This window comes from Leguminivora glycinivorella, chromosome 13 (genome assembly GCF_023078275.1).
Source record: "Leguminivora glycinivorella isolate SPB_JAAS2020 chromosome 13, LegGlyc_1.1, whole genome shotgun sequence".
Taxonomy (NCBI): Eukaryota; Metazoa; Arthropoda; class Insecta; order Lepidoptera; family Tortricidae; genus Leguminivora; species Leguminivora glycinivorella.
This window is the reverse complement of record NC_062983.1, coordinates 10,651,886-10,672,817: the sequence shown is the minus strand read 5'-3', so window position 1 is coordinate 10,672,817 and position 20,932 is coordinate 10,651,886. Positions and strand designations below refer to the sequence as shown.

The 20,932-nt window shown below is 35.3% G+C and overlaps 1 protein-coding gene across 2 annotated transcripts in view; it reads right to left on the bottom strand.

Annotated features, from left to right (window-relative positions):
• The window catches only part of LOC125232610, a 167,138-nt gene that overhangs the window by 103,365 nt on the left and 42,841 nt on the right, over window positions 1-20,932 (bottom strand). Inside the window, exon 1 of one of the 2 annotated variants that reach the window (XM_048138343.1) lies at window positions 13,464-13,483. The exons of the other annotated variant lie outside the window; for it this stretch is intronic. The gene's annotated coding sequence lies outside the window, so the exon portion shown is untranslated. Of the gene's footprint in view, window positions 1-13,463; window positions 13,484-20,932 lie in introns of those variants that run through there. 2 annotated transcript variants of the gene reach the window in all.

The window sequence follows — 20,932 nt, the reverse complement described above, 5'->3', positions numbered from 1 at the left end:
GTTGCATTTTTGTTTGGATAGAATCACCTCATAAACATAAAACATGGAAATAAAATATTGGCTTAAGTACTTTCTGTTGTATTGTAATCAAGTTTTGTACTTACTAGCTATCGCCAGTATTTTCAGAAGGTCGCTAAACGTTACTCGATAATTGAATTGTCCGTTCTTATATGTTTATGTGTCATTTTTATATCGTCAACTATACACTTAAAGTATTTACCCACCGTTTCGTGAACATTCTAGTTTGTAATCCACAACTAAATGTAGCAAGCACAATTATGTGGTTATTTTCACGTTAGGAATGTTCAAAGTTTGACCAAACAGAACGTTTCACGGTTGATTCCGAATGACGTGCCACGCTCCGCGGACAATTTCATTTCATTTTTGAAAGTCGAGGCGTGAAAACACGGGACATTTGAAAAAAAAAAAACAATGAGTTAGGGTCGTGATGTTTGTATTTGTTATTCTAGTATCAGTTTATAGGTCGCGAGGCTCAACTTAACACAGCGTCGAGGTCGTTTTAATAGCATTTCAATCAAATTTTATCATTACAGCACGCTCTAATGAATCTAAAGTAACATTTGATAATGACTGCTTTACATGCTCGTAATTTGGGATTACAATGAATAGTAATACCTAACTCTTAAGGGAAACTCTCAAATATTATATCGAGAAAACTATTGTAATGATAAAATCAAGCTTTTTAGGATTATAAACCGGATAACCATACAAAGGAAAGCAATAATCCAAACACAAACACAAGCAAACGAGTGTTCAACCAATATTTTGGCACGCCATAACTCACGTTAACAAACACGCCCCATAATCGAACCGCGATAACAATCGCCAAACCATTTAACATCGAATTCAAAACATTGGCCACTAGCCAACCTTCCTTGTTCTTATCAAGCATGATTATTAAGACGTTCAATAAAAATGGGAACAAAAAACGGGAGGGCGTTCGCGCCCGCGGACGTAAGGTATATAGCAATTAATGTTAGACAAGCAAAGAACAATTCAAAAACGCCGACACGACCACAAACTCAATTACGCACACATGCGCGTGCGCACACGAGTTCCACGCACACATGGGAGCGTTTTATTCGCGCGTGGTTAGGGCTGTTACACACACGTTCAGTTCAACATCATAATTACGAGGGCCAGTGGCGTGCGTCGAGCTGTAACGAGCTTAAAACAAAATGGCCGCTAATTTTATTTATACGCTGTGGGTTTAAGTTTGGAAGCACAAAACATGGTTAAGTATACAATACATATACACTTATCTACTAGTATTACGAGCACCCTATTCCGATATATTATGCCTTGTATTTGAAAATTGATATTCCACAGTGTCCACGACATTACCTCAATTTTCAGTATTTTATGCAAAAACAATATTTGAGAAGGAATATATATAATCGAAAATAGTTTTGGTACAAGTATAATGCGAGGAAGCTCCACTGAAGAAAATTAATAAACCTACTTACATCATTATTTCTCAGTGGTAATTTTCTTTCATAAACAGAAAAATATTTTCTTATTTATTTGATGCGGCTTCCATTTTGCACTCAAACATCTAATTAAATAGAATTATATCGCGCAAGTGTCTCGAGAAAGTAAAGCAACATTAAAACGTTTGAATCATTTCAGACGGCGACAGAACACGACATAAACAACTAGAGCCGACAAAACTGGTTGAGCGAAACTGAGTATCCTATAGCCACAGTAGCAGGAAACATTTAAATACTGGTGAGAAATGACTTATATATAACCGCGTAAGGACATGGCACGCAAACGACAAAAATGGTGCCAGGCCCAGTAGGCGAAAGGCATTTCTGCGATGCGAAACGCCGCAGAAATGTAGTGTGGCTCTGTAGCGCCAATTCGCAAGAGCGATAGAGATGAATAGCTACGAAAGAGATATTATCGTGAGCGTTCCATGAGCGTTTGTGCATTCGGCTATGGATACAGCACAGCGAAGTCAGTAACTCCGCTGTGCACGAGCCAAGCGTGCAGTCTATGCGACCAATTGTGTTCGTGGTGCGGAGTCATCAACCAATCGCGTTGTAGCGTTCTTAGGCGCATCAAACGAAAGTATATGACTTATCCTTACTTTAGAAATCTATGCTGTCGAGTGATTAATATTTATTACGAAGCACGGTAGGCCCCCGTTCGAAACGGGGCGATTTTGAATCTGTTAAATATATTATGTTTGTTAATTAATTCGTCAAAATTTTTCCTGTGACAATGGGGAATGCTTTTTGTTGAAATGTTTGTATTATTATGAATGAATAATATGTTTTCAAATGCATCATAAATTCTAATGTCATGAATAAAGCTTTTGACGGTATTTATTCATTGATTTTTACCTTGAAAATTGCTGAAATTAAAGCTTTATTATGTAGATAATTAGGTAAATAATTTATTTCATGACTTTTTATACGCCTACACCTAGTCTCTATTTTTTTAATATAGAAAACTTGTTATAGTATAAACGACGGGAAACGTTTTGAGATAGGGTACATCATTATGATTTATTACACACTTTAAAATTTCAGTTCTCACTTTACTAAATGAGAGCAAAAAACTAATGAAATGAGAATCAGGGAGCATTTCCTAGAACCACATACGATCACACGTCAGATAAGCTAACCAAGAAAAATCACACGAATTAACCATTCTAAAAGAGTTGTCAGCCCACCAAATTAAGTCTAACGGTGACCAAGAAAAATACCATACAAATAGGCGTTATCAAGATTGTATGAAGAAAAATAAGTTGGTAATTATTAAAACAAGATTATTATCGAAATCACTATAAGTCTTGTGAGTTCAAAACAAGTTCCCCGTGGATTAATAGATGCCAGTCATTAACGCTTCTGGCAGTAATTGCCTGGCACTATTATGATGAATTGTTCGCTTTTTTGTGGATATTTTCTCAGGGATTTTTAAACGCTTCAAGGGATTACCTTCCCTAATTACGAAGCATTAGTTCAAAACTAACGCTTAAGAGATTAAAGTGTTAATTAAAATCCTTAATTTTTCAATAGCACTCCCCAACTTTTACGTCAACCTCAAAGCAAGAAACAAATATTATTTCACATTTATTATGATAATTTCAGCCTTTGAAGCATTATACAATATCCTTTCGTTTGAGCTAATTTGTTTACAAATCACAACAAAGTCACAAAAGAGCTTTAAGACCTGTTTTATTTAAATTAGGCACTAAAATAAATAAAGTCCTTTTAGATGGCTAGAAAAGCTAGGGTTTTTACTACCTCCGGCCTGGCGAAAGCTCTCAGCCAAATTGTATTATTTTGCATTAATTTTTGACAAAGTATGTTTTGTCCTAGGGCTACTTTGCATTTTTGAAGAATATCTTCATTAGGCTCAGTCGGCGGTGGATCTTAAATCATAAAGTTTGAGGTAATGAATGTAATGATATAGCCACAACCACAAGCTATGTAGAAAGCGTTGCGTACGATGTGAAACAAGCTTCAAATGATTACATAGATTAACTAGAGGAAGTTAATCGACACGAATCTAACGTAAACTAAAAAAAAAGTGATTAAACCTCGGCACCAGCACAACATAATTATAAAAGCGTAGCTGCAGCATGTATTAATAAACCAAATACTTGAAAATTGCCGCGCAAAGCTGAGCGTCATTTCATTCAGAAATGAGTCGGTCGCGATCCAGATCTTTGAAATTACACAAAATTAATTGAGACGTCAAGCTTGCAGAAGGACGAGATAAAAAAGGATAGGCCTGTCTCCATACTAATTTAGATATCAAGCCAACGAGCTCGACAAATTGTTAGCCATTCGTATTGGATTCGTGGAATTAAGACATTTGTCGGCTGGCTGCTTTGGCGGAGTTTATTTTTAGTTTCAATCGAATATGCTGAGAGTTTGGCGATTTTTGTTATGGAATAGTTGAGAAGTTTGGAAACAACCGGGACCAATTATTGCTCTGTTAACACGAAATGGGGTGGCCGAAGTTTAGCCTTTCGCTGAAAATTGAATTGAAAAACATGTGTGCGTTTGAAGAGAGTTCTTGACTTTGGTAATAACATTTTGCGAGGAGTTGATGGACTTGAAATATGTAGTCATATTTTAATCAGAAAATAGGTATACAACTTTAAGTAGGTATAATAAAATCTCCAGCATCTTAATTTAGGTCAATTCAAATCGTGATTGCGACATTATGACTAGGTAGAAACTGGACATGATGTAAAAACTGACAGTTCATTAACAGGACTTACAAAAAAAATCAAAACTGATACTAAAGGAACCTTCAAATTATTAATTGAAACCGACTTAAATTTCCACCTCGCTCAAACCGTAAAAAAACGATACGCCAACGACTGTAATTTATGGGTTCGAAATATATTAATATGTAAATCTTACTCTCGGACAAGGGTTAATTGATGTTAACTATAAATAACACTAAGAAATATTACGTATTGAACGGAAAAGTAATTTTACACCTGCGTTAATGGGATCAATGGGAAATCAATTCAGTTTGATTGGTGATATTATAAATTGATGTGAACAACGGACAAAAGCGTGTCTGATAATTTAACAGCTATATTAGTGGCAAACGACGCTGCCGATATTTATAAAGATCATAAAGTTATATTAGGCTACATTGAACTAGAATCACTATCGTAACGCGGATAGAAACATTTTACGACCGCTATAGAAATACAATATCTAAAGCTTAACACGCAACGTTACCTGAGGCATAAAAAAAGGGAATCCATAACATAAAGCAGCAAATAAGTGCGATCCCAATTGCAGTTGCCAATTACAATAAACAATTAGTAAGTATAAAAACAAAACAAATCCATTTCTAACTAATGGAAAGCGTTAAGCATATTTTATATCAACAGCAGCAAATAAGTAGGTATATTAAATGAGGAACCGTACAAAAGTTTACAGATTATGTAATATGTAAGTAGGATGAGCAAACACAATTTCTTCCAGAGTTTCGCTAAAATTCTTACGGGCCGGATTGTCGGGCCGGCCAAGTCTATTACCATATCCGGGCTATGAAATAATATTCAGTATGACTAGCAGGAATGCAAATAAAAGTTCACAGAATAATCCTCGGTATAATGTAGCTGCATTATAGTAGCCTAGTTTTAGAGTATCTTTTGTGTAACGGTTTATACTTAGGTACTTTATCTGGACATAACTGGACGTATGGGTATTTCTAGTTTCATTTGAAAAGGCAATTTGCGCATTAAATTGTTATATTTTTAATAATTCCCTTCCAGGTGAAATCCAATTACTAATAACGGTCCATAATAATGGACGCCAGGCGGAGCAACAATAAATAGGCAGACAGGACAAACAGACTGTACCCGTACTTAAGAAAATGATCAGTATAAAAGTAATAAAAACTATATTAATTCAAACGTTGAAAAACTTCCGTGACCAAAGTAATAACAAAATGTACTTAACCTTCAATAATACAAAATGGCTAGATAACTCATTTCGTATGAAAGTATAATCAACACTTTAAAGTGTCCTTCATTCTCTTTGATGTACAGTCATAAACATAAATGTTGTATGAACGTGTGATTGCGCATGAATTTCGTTAATCCTGCCTTTATAATAGGAGGGTTCGCTATAAAAACATGCAATTTTATTACCCTCTTCTTTTACTAGAAGATTATCATATTTAGTATGCTCTGGAGATCCGAAGTTATTAGTATAATATGTGCCCCCCCATTTATCTTCTCCTAAATCATATTAGCTTTCCAGATTGTTGTAATAAGATGACATTTAAGGGTTATTGCGATGCTAATTTAGAAGCTTGTATAAATATTTTTGTTTTCTCTGAGATTTTGGTGTTTGACGATGTCTATGTTGATAGTCGAATTTATGAGATAGATTATGAACAAAATTACTTTTCGTCATAATTATGTAGACTAAATTGTTTTAAATAATCAGGTTTTTAACCCCCGACGCAAAAACGACGGGGTGTTATAAGTTTGACGTGTCTGTCTGTGTGTGTGTCTGTCTGTCTGTCTGTCCGTCTGTCTGTTTGTTTGTCTGTCTGTCTGTCTGTGTGTGTGTCTGTCTGTGGCATCGTAGCTCCCGAACGGATGAACCGATTTAGATTTAGTTTTTTTTGTTTGAAAGCTGAGTTAGTCGGGAGTGTTCTTAGCCACGTTTCATGAAAATCGGAACACTATGTCGCGGTCGGGGGTTTTTTCAAAATTTTTTGAACATATTTTTGATAGACAGACATGTTTTGTCCAATGTCTTAGAATTACTTTACTACTAAGGTAAATTCAGCCGGTTTTACGTTAGCATCCGTCCCTGTAATTTCTGCATATCATTTTTCATATAGAGGGATAAATAAGCTAGCTCCATAAGTTTATTTAATGACAATAGTAGTTTATGCTGCATAATTACTATGCCTCTTGGACATTCACCGTCCGCACATAGCCTTAAATTAATTCACCAGTAATCAGAACTAATGCGGTGCGACATTTACGCTCAGCTGATGAGTCGAGTGCATTAATAACCGTTTATCAACTCGACGCTAATAAACCTGCGACAGAGAGATCTATTGGCCCTCATTTAGGGCCATTTACATACATGGTGTTAGAGATATCGGTTTAGGAGATGAGGTGGTCCATAATGAGGTTGGGAAATTTTTAGTTCAAAATTGCGGTTGGTAACGTGATGACACGAAGAAATTTTTGACGACTAACATAATGCGAGCAATAAATTTAAAATTCTCTTGTTAATTAATTCATGTAATAGACACCGAGACATAAAGGTAGTTTAACGCTCACCGGTAGCTTTTATGAAATCATTCGATAGGGCATTTTTAAGAGGCCATAAATTTTTAAATCATCAAAATTAACTGCTTGATATCAGATACGTTGGCGATGTAGATATAAAAGTTTAATAATATCTTTGTAACAACGGAGGTTCCATAACATAAATAAAAGTACGGTTTTATTTTACAGGTACTTGGCGACGTGTAAAATATTGTAAGTTGTAATAAAACTGTGTATACTAATATTTCTAAAGGATTTTGTATAGGTAATCGTATCACGTATTGAGAAATTCGAGAACACCATGTAAAGTGAACGCATAAAACAAGATCTGCTTTATGAATAAATTATAGCAATGTAAAGTATGATAAATGATGTAAGGATTGTAATGAAACGGCATGAGATGTATACAGAGAAACCAAAGCTGTCGAAAGTATTGAAGACGTTGCACACAATACTAAGTATAACAGCGTAGATGATAAAGTCGATAATAGTGAAGATTGTGATCGTCCGTGGCATCATTAAGTTTTGCTGAGTGTACTCATGCCTCACATAGCGCTCAGCGGGTGGTTGGAACAAGTAAACTAGTCTTGCAGTGAGGGTAACGTTATAATTTATCGATGACCAATTTAAAGAGATTCTTAAGTGATAGAAGCTTTAACAAAATTGTGGTTAGTACTGAAATAAGAGCGCATTTGGAGAAAAGGCCAAGCTATATTGGTCGGAAAGTATCGATGCTTGAGTTCAGTGAATACTCACGATTCCGATGATTATGATGTTACGAATAATAATTAAGGTTCTGACATTTTGGGAGCAGAGGTCGTTGGGTTGGCGTTTCGTTAAATAGAGATATTATGATGTGCGACTATAGACTTTAATTATATTAGACCTGTTATTTTTACTTCGATGTATTTGAGATGTTTTAATAAAAACGAATCATTGACAAAGATAAACAAAGCATGTAAGAGAAGTGTAAGATTAGATATTTTTGTTCCTGTAGAGTTTAATTTTCGAGTGGTTTATTGAAGTTAAAATTATATTGAAAATAGCTGATACCTATCTGACTCTATACTATAATAAAATTGGTATAAAATAAACGAACAATACTGTACAATAAAAATATTTTTATATAAAAAAATGTTCTCATTCTAGATCCATCAAGACACATTCGTGAGTATTTCTACCTCACGATCAGATCGAAAACAGGATCCGTCTCTCATCAAAGCTCGCCAACGGCATTCTAAAGAATCATTCGAAACTGGTTTCAAAAACAATGATCGCGCGTTCTTCTGTTTTTGTCACCTGCCCTTTGCGTTATTACTTTAATAGCGATACTGTTGACGATGGGAATACTAAATTTATAACCTTTCCCAGTTTTTGTAAACGAACTAAATATAGAAGTATCATCCATATTTTTGTTAAAATTAAAAACACCATCAAATCGACTAAATTTGGCAAAGGCCTTATTAAAAACATAATCGGACCACCGAAGAATTCGCGACATTAATAACGTTTTTCCATTAAGGAAATTATTGACATATTAAACACACTCAATGCCCCCGAGTCTTAACAAACACCCAGACATTACTCAAACGTTATTGATATATAAAAAAAGGTTAATTCACAAGACGCTAATTACCAGGTACACGACCCACGATTACTTAAAACGGAGATCATTATTAAAACCGCTGTTAAGTATAAGGATACCCGACAATGCGTTTTCGGCACGATAATGTTTCAATTTATGGGTTCCGCTGAATCCGAACGTATCAAATTAAAGCCTCTTCAAACAAGTTTACTCGTTCCGAGGCTTCGAGACTTAAATATTGGGGACAACGTACAGTAAGAATTGTTCAAATTGCGAATGATTCATATTTTTTGCTACTTATAGCTGTCTGAATTCGCGTGCGAATGTAATCGTTATTATTTTCTATAGGTCTACAGTGCAAGAAACTTTATGAGTTAACTTGTTGAATGAAAGAACTGTTTTTCGTTCTTTTCCTGTGCTAAATTTTATTTCAAATATCCATAGGCATGTACAAATTTTATAACCATGCATAATAATACTACAAATTAGGCGGAGTAAATATTTAAATCTTGAAAGACTGATAAAGCAATGAGACCGAAAGAAAAAATAACAACAGATAAATCAGCGTTGACAGCAAGTGATGTGCTTATTAAAGCCATAAACTCCGTTTCCAATGCGTCCATTACTGTAAATAATGGTAAATACGCTAAGGAACTCTAAAACATGGAGATTGTTCTTATTAACATATTAAAGGAGGATGGTTGAGCAAGTAGTCGTAATTACACCGGTTCGGGAAGGACGGGAAGGGTACAATTGTCTGGTACTTGAAGCCAGCGGGATACCTCGTAATTTGCGCTCCAAGCAACACACCGTGCGTTGTTAGCTGCTCCAATTTCTAAGCAGTCGTGATGTCAATACTACTGAGATTCAAGCTTGGAAGATTTTTAGAGAGAATTTGTTTGTGGAAGAATAGGAAGATGTTATGACACAAATCTTTGTTGCTAAGTTGACGCATAATTCTTAACGAAACGGAAATAATTCTTATGCAATCATAAGTTCAATATGGTTGAGCCTAAAGACTACACCAACTTCCAAAAATCTAAAAATTGGCGAGTTAAAATCATTTTTGATAATGGACGTGGCAGGACCAAACGGAGATAATATTAATGGGACGAACTGGACACCTTCATGAAGCTAGAAATAGCAGAACAACAGGAGCTGTGAAGTTCACTGAAGGAGGCCTTTGCCTAGCATAGGGACACTTAAACGGGCTATTAAAAATACACGTGACAAAACAATTTAAAGCAAACAACCTCTATCCAATGATTTGACAGTTACATAATAGAGTGTTAATTATTGTTATAAAGTGTCGTTTGATTTGAATTATGCAAAATATGTGAAAGTTTAAATTTACCTCACAGAATGCACATGAACTTTAAATCTAGATCATCTCTAATGTCTACTGTCTAGCGAGTTTGCAAGCCGGCGGGCTCCTATAATTTACGCTAAGCAACACTATGCTTACTTTCCAGCTTTATAACTAAGGAAGCTGGCTTATTTAGTTAACAAATCATATATGTTTATGGGCAGTCTGCTAATATAGTTGTTGCCGTTGTTGGGGATGTACTCGGCTGTGCTGGAGATTTGATACATGAATTTACAGATACTTTGTGTAGTTGATGAATAAGAAAACTATCCGATTGTCCAAAAATCTTTACCATGCATTGCCATTGGTACTTACTACTTACCTACATAATAAGTCAACAAAATTTTGTAAAGCTTACATGACTTGGTACTTATATTTTATAAGTGCGGTACGTAATACAAATGTCATTACAAGAAGCAATTTTTTTAAGTCCATAGGTAATGTGTAAGGTGTCTCCCAATATTCATTTATTTTATTTTATTTATTTATTTAATGTCGTTGATATGAATCAGAAATCTATAGTATAGATAGGACTTACATATACATATTTAGAACAAACTGATTTTATTACTTATGTACGGAAAAGATTTATAGCTATCAAAAAGTGTAAAAAACGGTACTAAATTAAACACTCAATTCTAACATCTTATTACCCCACAATCAAACGTCATGATTACTCAATTACCATACATATAGTTTAAATCAAATTTGCTTTAAATTTAAAGTACTATCTGACGGTGCAATTAGTTGCATTGTTATGTTAATCGAGTTTCTTATTGAGCCCGCGTTGATGTAAGATAGTTATCTTCTTATTGGATGCGCAGGAGATTTATGTTTCGACGGTTTAATACAATGATAACTGGGAGCTTATACACATGTAGGAATTGTAAATTATGGTGGTTGTTTATTTACTGTGGAAAGGAGTTATCTGATCCACGGATATGGTATTAATTACATTTGAAATGGATGTGTATAAATAAGAATAATAAGAAACTGAATTATAGTGGGTATATAAACATCATATACAAAGTTGTAATAGTAATAAGTAACCAGGAAAATCTTTGAAGTTTTGAAGAAGAAATTAATACAAATACTTTTTATTGCGCGCCTTAATACAGACAACAAATGAGTAAATATACACAGCAACTTAAGAAGTAATTTCATTTTAAGATTTTACTAAAATAAATATGGCTAGACTTTATAAATTTCTTAGAAGTACGGACTTTAAAATATTTTAGAAACAATCATCTTCGTTTGAAATACAATAAACTGTTTCAAACGAACTTACAAAATAACTAATACCATTAAATTCGAAGAAAATTTCATTTGTTACATTCAATTGTTACAAATATTAAATAATCAAATATTTGCCCTGATATCTTTTGTTATGTTCGGGATACCCAATTTCTTAGTGGCTGTCTGAAATTCAGTACAGTAACACAATGTATACATATTTTATTCCATCAAGATGTTGCCCTTTCTGGGGTATATAATTTAGGATCTGTCAAAATAAATTATTATTTCTAACCTAATAATAACAAAGGAAGGGAAATAATTTTAATATACTTTGAAAGTTGAGATGAAACGTACAAATAACATGACGCATTTTATGTACCGTAATAGGAAAAAAAGCGGAAAACATGTTCGGGATATCAAATTTGACAAAGATAATAAGTACCGAATAGGGAAAATTAAGATTAAGTTATGGAAGTACGATTTTTTTGTTGTTGTTGATAAATAACTACTGGCATCCTATTCCAATTCTCAACATCAACAAAAAAGTTTAGCGAACATTTGTTTTCAATTAAACCGTTGAAATACACACTGAGATCTCTTTCGACTCGGATGTCTCCGTAATTAAGATCTGAATATTCTCACTCACCACCACATATGTGCGAGTCGTGTTACAGATTTATTACATTGTTTTACTATTTGATTGAGTGTTAAGTGGGGCTTTTTAAAATTATTAGAGTAGATAAATATGTGTTAAAATTTATTAGTCCTTTTTGTGTGGTAAGATATCGTTTTTGATACCTACTTACTCAAATGATGTGTGTTCTAGTAGTAAATAAAAACCGGCCAAGAGCGTGTCGGGCCACGCTCAGTGTAGGGTTCCGTAGTTTTCCGTATTTTTCTCAAAAACTACTGAACCTATCAAGTTCAAAACAATTTTCCTAGAAAGTCCTTATAAAGTTCTACTTTTGTGATTTTTTTCATATTTTTTAAACATATGGTTCAAAAGTTAGAGGGGGGGGGGGGACGCACTTTTTTTTTCCTTTAGGAGCGATTATTTCCGAAAATATTAATATTATCAAAAAACGATCTTAGTAAACCCTTATTCATTTTTAAATACCTATCCAACAATATATCACACGTTGGGGTTGGAATGAAAAAAAATATCAGCCCCCACTTTACATGTAGGGGGGTACCCTAATAAAACATTTTTTTCCATTTTTTATTTTTGCACTTTGTTGGCGTGATTAATATGCATATTGGTACCAAATTTCAGCTTTCTAGTGCTAACGGTTACTGAGATTATCCGCGGACGGACGGACGGACGGACGGACGGACGGACGGACGGACGGACGGACGGACGGACGGACGGACAGACAGACATGGCGAAACTATAAGGGTTCCTAGTTGACTACGGAACCCTAAAAAAGATCCAACAGTCTAGTTAACAACTCGTAAGCAGATACCGATTCTCCTATTACTTTGTCTCTCCTCGTATTTATGTATGTCCAACCCTGATGTACATTGGATTCGATGTCCAAACACTAACCAATAACCACCCCACCCCTATAGAAAGCGTACTATCAAGCATATGTTGCATCAACATTCCATTTAGCTCCCTATCAAAATACACCCTAATCCCGCACCTTTTAATATCCGCAACCAATACAAACATAGACAGTAGAACAAACAGTTTTTTAAGCGGCGACGAATAGAGCGTTATCAAAGCTGCGTTACGCCGACACGGCCGACACGGTCTCCCAGATAATGGCTCGGACCGTCAATATTTGAAAACCCATCAGTGACAACGAAAAAATGACTTCTTCACTTTACTAAAACAATTTTTACAATACTGTTATTGAAATTTAAAATATCCTCAACAAGCTTAAACATAAGGATTATTTTGCTTTTGACGATAACGAAAAGCGCAACGGCGTGCTACTTGCTCCATTAGGCAGTCTTTCGTGTATTAAAAATAAAAGTATTGATATACTTATGGTAGTCAAAGTTGAGGTAGGTAATGAAGGTGAAGGTATGATAGATGACACTCAGCTGAGGTAAGCGGAGGTACAAAGGATTTGAATTTTCTCACTCAAATTCGGGTACGGATAAGAAGTGAAACAGAAGACCGATTTTTTGTGCGTCTAGAATTCTTGAGCGGCAACGCTTTAAGTTTTATTTCTTAACTTCATCTCGACTCATTAAGAACTTGTGCAATAAATCCTACAAGAAAATTATAGATACAGACGTCTCAGTAAATAAAGCTTAAAGTATTAAATCAGTCTGTTCTAGCGTTCGCGTTCCCCCGACTTGTTTACAAAAAGTTCTGTGACTTATATCTGCTGAACTTTGTTTTAAATTAAGGATGTAAGGAGTGCTAAGGAATAAGGAAAGACGGAGAAACAAATTAACATTTCGCAAGACGGGGAGAAAATTGCTTCATGTTTCCCAACAACAGGTCATTTACTGCCTATACTTACAAATTCCTTAAATTGTCGTCGAGGGTCCAAACACTTACCTGTAAAAGAAATAAGTTATTAATAAAATATAGAAAACGTATTAGTCTTTACAAGACAGTATTGTACATTATAACATTTAAGCTTTCTTGTCTGGTAGAACATTAAAAATTGACAGTGCATTAGTGTTATTTGTACGATATTACTATTTAAATGTGTGCGTAGGTGTGGGATCAAAGAAACGTTATGCATTTCGGCTTACCATTTCGAGATAAAGGCGTGTTATGGAGACGCCTTTACTCTACGGTGAAAGATTACAGTTTTATTTACTACTCCAAAACGTTTGATAATCCATGTCTTAATTAACTAAGCGGGAGTGCGGCCAGTACTGCGCAACCCACCGACTAAGCGACTACACGATTCTCGTCTAATTTTAACGCTTTAATTGTGAGTTTTATTCCAATGCCTGTAGCATTCGTTATCAGAGTTCCTCTAAAACTAGGCGCCGTCTCGCTAATCTTTGAATTTCATGGTACAGGGTCTGCTACATGCGTTTTGTCGGCAACGCATATCCATTTGCTCTGAGCTGATTTGATTAGGAGTTATTTTTAAATTTTTATTGTATGAAAGAAACACTTTTTTGTGATACGCCGTCGAATTAAAATTCTTCCACACACGACGTCAATGACCTCGAAAGGTAAACTTGACGGATTTATTTGACGGAATCGTAAAATCTTGAGTAAATCGATGAATTTTCGAAAAGATAAATTAAATTTTAATAATCTACACTGCCTTATCTGGGCGGATTAGATCGTAAATCTTAAGGGGCCTTTTTAATTCACAATTTTATACGAGGGCATAAAACAAACAGGGCCGGTGCCATACAACGGTGTTATACCAAACTTTATTTAAGAAGAACCTGAATCAATCAGAAACGGTAATCCTGGAGGGCAATAAACGATCTTGGACAAACGTCGATAAAGCCGGGTTTACGATCTGCCACCTCGTTTATTACTCCTCTGCGACGGGCCAAAACAAAAGTCGGGAATATGGCATTAACAAAATGGGCCGCACTCAACAGTATTGTCGGTTACACTAACAAATTTACGATTATTCCGAGCTATATAATCGTATTGGGGTATCCAATGTCATATAAATAATCTATCACTATCCGGCCGTGTTCTCTTTAGATTTATTTACGGCTTTGTGAAGATTTATAAACGTAAAGCTTATATTCGAGGCATCTAGTAAATCTGAAAAGTTTTAACAATAAATATATTTAATAGCAGTACCTAATGGCGTCAAATGAGTGTAAATCTTGCTACTAAAGCTTTCATTCAAAAATCTATTAGACACGTTATGTCTAGCTGTAGTATCATTAGGCTGCTAATGCTGCTTAGTAAGTATGTATTTTTTCCCCTCACTAGCTCGGAAAGACGTGTTTTGTCCTTTAATACCAGCGGGTAAAAACGCATTTTATCCACTAGTGGGTAAAGTAATTTGACCTTGAATAAAGTCAAACTAACTGCTTTAAAATTGATAAAAGTAGGTGAATCTAGTAATTAAGATGATTTACCACCTGTGGAACTACTGGAAGCAGTGATTAATGCATTTTTTTGCGTTGTAGTTTCCTCGCTATAGTGAGGGGAAAAGTTTTGTGTTACACTCGGGTGCAAATGTATTGGGTTGGTAAGAAAGTAATGAGCTAATCATAACCAATATTGTAATTTTTATTTAATTCATTATTTTAATCATTTATCAAAAATATAACGGCCTTCGTTATCTACTACTTGTCTCCATCGTTCTGGTAAAGAATGAATAGCATCGGCGAAGAAGTTCTTAGATTTAGATTCAAAAAACTCAGCTATGTACTGTCGTAGATGGGCTTGATCATCGAACTTTTTTCATTCAAGGCATTGCTTAGCGATCTGAACAATGCGTAATCCGTAGGTGCCAAGTCTGGAGAGTACGGTGGATGAGGTATCACTTTCCAACCTAGCTCCAATAGCTTTAGCCGAGTCACTTTTGCAATGTGTGGGCGAGCATAGTCGTGTAAGAAAAAAACTTTAGCATGCTGTGGACGATTCTGACAGATTTTTTGGTTTAAATTTTCAAGCTGATTACAGTATACTGATGCGGTAACAGTCATTCCACTTGGTAGGAGTTCCCAGTGAATAATACCATGAATATCCCACCAAACGGACAGCATAACTTTTTTCGGGTGAGGCTCTGTTTTTGGTGCCTCTATTCCTTTTTCGTTTGGAGCTAGCCACTGACGTGTGCGTGTGTGATTTATATATAAGACCCATTTTTCATCTCCAGTGATAAGATGGTCCAACCAGTTGAATGTGCGGCGAAAAGACAGAAGTTGTATGCAGATATCGGCACGGCGGTTTAGTTGATCTCTATCAAGTTCGTGCGGTATCCAAACACTGTATTTGTAGTTTTTTCCCAACTCGTGTAAATATGTTTCTATGGTGACATGAGAGCAGCCTAACTCGGTAGCAAGAGTACGACTCGTTAGCCTCCGATCTCCTTCAATTAAGGTTTTTAATTTGGCTACATCAATCTTCACCGGTCGACCAGACTTAGGTTGATCTGATAATGAAAAGTCGCCACTACGAAACCGCTGGAACCATCGTTTCGCCGTGGCCTCAGACACAACTTCAGGAGCAACACGCTGACATATATTACGCACTGCTTCGGCGGCTGAATGGCCAGACTGAAATTCATATAGTAAGCAATGCCTTACATGCACTTTTAATTCGTCCATTTTCTTCCTTATATTAGCTCGGCGACAGCTAGTGAATGACTGACGAGAAACTGTGCGACTCGCCCTTTATATACTTTCGACCATAGAAGATTCTAGAACTCTCAAAATTTTTATGTGGAATTCAATCGATCGCTCATTACTTTCTTACCAACCCAATATTTTACTTCTCGTGTGTTAAAAAACTCGCAAGTTCAGAATTCTATTTTCAAACCACTCGCTTCGCTCGTGGTTCAACTATAGAATCCTTTCACTTGCTCGTTTTTCAATTCCACACTCGGCGTTAAAATACAACTTTGCCCCCTTGTATAACAAATAACTATTCCATAGCAATTGTGTATTAACAAATGGTGGGTTACTATAAAAAAAGTTGGTTCTAAGTCACAACTTCAACATGAGGAGTCTTTAACGCTCGTCACAGATAACGAAATGAGAATGACACCTCACGACTAGTCTTGAAACGTACGGTGCTGTCAAATGTAGACCATTCCGTCGGACATGAACTTGAACTCTCTGACAAGGTCACAGCGCATACTGCCGGACTGATAAATATCTACTTTAGTAGAACAATCTCCTACATAATCTCTTGAGATCATAATCTATAAAAGTATGAGTTTGAATTCAAATAAAATCAAGAAAGCAACACAAATTAATCGACTCTTCAAATACGTAAATACGTTTTTAGTGTTCGCTGAATGTGTATAGGAAACAGATGAAATTCTTACTGTAAACATTGATGCTTTAATATTATTTCCATCCAATTTATCTGAGACAATAATAATTCAAAATTCCCGACCCGGAGACAAAAAGACTTCCACGACAATTAACATAAAAGCGTCTCTGATCAATCAGGGCCATTAGAAGAATTGCTCGTTCGACTTTTGATAAATATGACCGAAGTGTTTCACAAAAAGGAACAAGAATTCTCGAGGCGCAACAAAATGAAGAAATTAACTCGAAATCGGTGAAATAGCGGCAAGATAACTTAATCGTCTGCTCGTAAGAAACCGGTTTTTTTTTTTTTTTTTTTTTTTCAAAGTAAGGTCAGAGTGGGCTAAGCGTGGCTGTTTGTAATGCCGACAGCGGTGTAGAAAATTATTTTCTGGGAGAAGTTTCTTTACTGCTTAATTACAAGTTACTTTGTTAAGGATACTGCCTTCTAGAGGCCGTGATGCAAACGTATTCATTTAACTAATTGTGTGTTTAACAAGCAATTTCAATTTATTTTTTCTAATATTAGCTTTGTATGCTTTTAAGCTTTCCTGATTTATTTTGTGAGAGAATATTAAAAGTCGAATCAAGTATGTTCATGTCATTTTCGACATTCGAGTCAAATATCGCGTTTCAAAAACAAGCGCTGGCTTGTAGGTATTTTGTGAGGGATCTTCCGTGGCGGTTCTGGATCACGACCGAGTTTTAGACGATGGCCCAAGGAATTTTATATATAATTTGTCAACTATCTTCTCTGTGGGAAAAGTAATAATAACATTAAAAATTATTTAGATTGCAATTTATAATCTGATTCAAGCAGAGTTACTATTACTGAATTAGACTAAGGTTAGATCAGAAATGTTTTCCATTATTGGTTCACTTAACAAATTAAGTTGTAAATAATATTCCCTCCATTCGTGTAAGTAATCAAGTTTTACAATTCTTAATTCCCGTCGATTATCGCGTTCCTCTGCTCTCTTGAGCCATCTGATGGGCGAAGACGAATTATTATTTTTATAGTACGTGGTGCTCAAACAGATTGCCCGAGATTTGGTGCCTTCGGTGTATTTTTTATGAACTTATTTAGTTTTACGTGAAGGTTCACAGGTAGAAGTTTTAATGATGTCGACTTGCTAAGCTTTACAAAGTTGCGCGAAGTTGAAAAAAGCAAATAGTGGTAAAGTATAATATTTAAGCGGGTTAACTAAGTATTTTAATGCGGTAAGTCGTAAAATGTAATCCTGTAGGGTAATAAGTGCGTGAAAAATTAAGCAGTCTTTACTTGAAATTAACGTTTAATACCAACTTTTTTTTCTGGCAGCTACTACTTTCTCATTGTCATGTTAATCGTTGTCTCTGATCAATGAAATCTCAAATGTTTATCAGTTATTTAATATGTTAGCTTGAATAAGACTTCTTTACGCCTCTAAACATAACGGACGTAGAATCATCCGCCCAAAATAATTATACCATCCAATTAGATACCCTACAGACAAAGGGAACAAGACTTTCACACGACGATTCCTTCCTTGACAATAGACTCTGTCAGCGGCCAATAATATTATATTTTAAGCACATTAATATGAGAATATGCTAATTTAAATTCACGGTCCGTAAGCAGCTTTGTTTAAATTTTATGATTAAACCATGCAAAGTTACACCTTTGTGTTAATGATAAGACGTAATTAGAAGACAAGTGAATATATTTTATTACATAAAAGGTGTGATCAGGAAGAATGAACATTTAAATGTTAATATGGACGCGTTTGAAAACAAGTGTGTGAAAAATTGAAGATATTATTTATTCCAGGTTATAACTGATTATATTATAAACGGTGATTAAACAATTGCGTTACATATTCATCAAAGCTACAATGTTTACTTATAACATAGATTAAATATAAGAAGATCATCCCATACATTAAAACGCGACCGCCAAAGAACGCGCATACACTACACCACACATAGATGGCGCCACAAAAAATGCCTTGTTGCCATTGATTATTTTGTAGATTGGCGTTAAGAGTCACTTTCGAGCCAAAGTGACACAACGCAATCTACAGGTATAATCGAAAGCTACAAGATATTTTTTTGTGGCGCCATCTATGTGTGGTGTAGTGTATGCGCGATCTTAGGCGGTCGCATTTTAATGTATGGGATAGTATGATCTTTTTATATTTAATCTATGCTTATAATAATATTATCATTCTCTTCCTTTTACATCGCCACAAAATATAAATAATAAAAACAAAAGTAGTTCTCTCCGGAGCATTCTCCAATGAGAATGTAATTCTTTGCCACAGAATTCGACCTATTCCATAAAGTAAAGATCAATACGCTCAGTCCCTAGTTTTAACTATGAATAGAACGGACCTCGGACGATGTCGGGACCAAAGCGTATTAAAATTTAATCAACGACACTGAAAAGTGGGTTACTTTTTTTATGGTCACGAGGGTAGTGAGAGCTGAATAAGGCTGTATGTTTTATTCAGGGAGAAGTTTTAGGGCGGTTAAATATAGGAATCGGCTTCGTAGTAGGAAAAATAAAAGAAAATATAACTAGGTAGCATGTTAAATTGTGTCGCTTAACTTGAAAAGTGGGTAAATCCATTTTGCTATAAGGTTGATTATCTTTCAGATCATATTATATTTTTTATGTAATCAACCTTATGTCAGAATGGATTTACCCACTTTTGAAGTTAAGCGACACAATTCAAGTAGTACTTACTTGTAGTAGAACCTTTTAGTTACTTGACTTTTTGGCTGCATAATGGCCATTTCTTTTCTTAAAGTTGTCCACCCCACTTTTTTGGATTTGGAAATTTTTACATTCAGAATCGCGGTTTTTACTCAGAATCGCGAGTAATTTCAAACCTACTTAATAGTAGAAAAAAAGTGTCATAAGGTTTTTTCCCCATTCTGTTACTATTTTATCACACATTTTGTATGGTGGTAATGGAATGGAAGGTTTGAAAAATGTATGGAAATCTTGGAACATTTTTTTCTCCTATCAGAATCGAAAGACCTCGACGATTCTGAGTAAAGTCGCCGTCAACAAGATTTGTGAACAATGTAAACAAATCCTGTAGTCAAAATGTCTTTAATTTCTATTCTAACTCATCAGATACTGGCTAAATCCATGTGTTTTTTAGTCAATTTATATCACATTATGATCCTCAACTTTCAAAATAATAAAGTTGTTGTTGACAATTTCTATTGACGGCCATTTTACCTATGAATCGCGTAAAAAGACAACTTTGAAAAAAAATAGCCCTAAAGCTTGAGCAACTCGCATTTGACTGAAGATAGTTTTATAAGTTAGTACTGGCTTTTAAAAGCAGCCTGCTTAAAGGCACTGAACCAATCCTTCTCTCGTTTGACATAATCAGGAAAATCTAAATACATCATCAAAAAAACCGCTCAGTCTATACCGGGGTGTTATAAAGCACCCAACCGACAGGCGTCAAAACAAAACGCGCACAAACATGGCTGCGTTATCCTTACCTGCCGTATCTCCATTAAAAAAACCACTCATTTTTATATTGTTTATACCTTATACCGTCCCCCTCCAATTCATTTTATAAGAAAGAGAGTTCCGCTTGTAATACAAGTTGTAAATTGTTATGCAACAGGCCCCTTATTAGACAATAAGTTATACAAATGAATGAGTTTTTATATTATAATACGACGGAAATGTCAAGTGTGGCAACACTGATAACGCGCGATCGATCACTCGCCCACGCGTCAATGTTGCCACCCTAATCCATTACGCTCTGAGTTAATAAAATCCTGCGTCTTATTTACAAATTGATAAGTGTCTGATAAGTGTTTGATAAGTATGGTAAGCGCTACTGAGAAGGTACGTTCCACAATGTACCGCACGAAAATGCAGTTGTTGAGCGTTCAGCAAATTCAAATTGTTCATGTATGTCAATGTATTTTCATGTGTGCCGGCGTAGCTTTATTTGACGTTCATATTGACGTTCGTGACTTGAAAAATAAATATTTCATT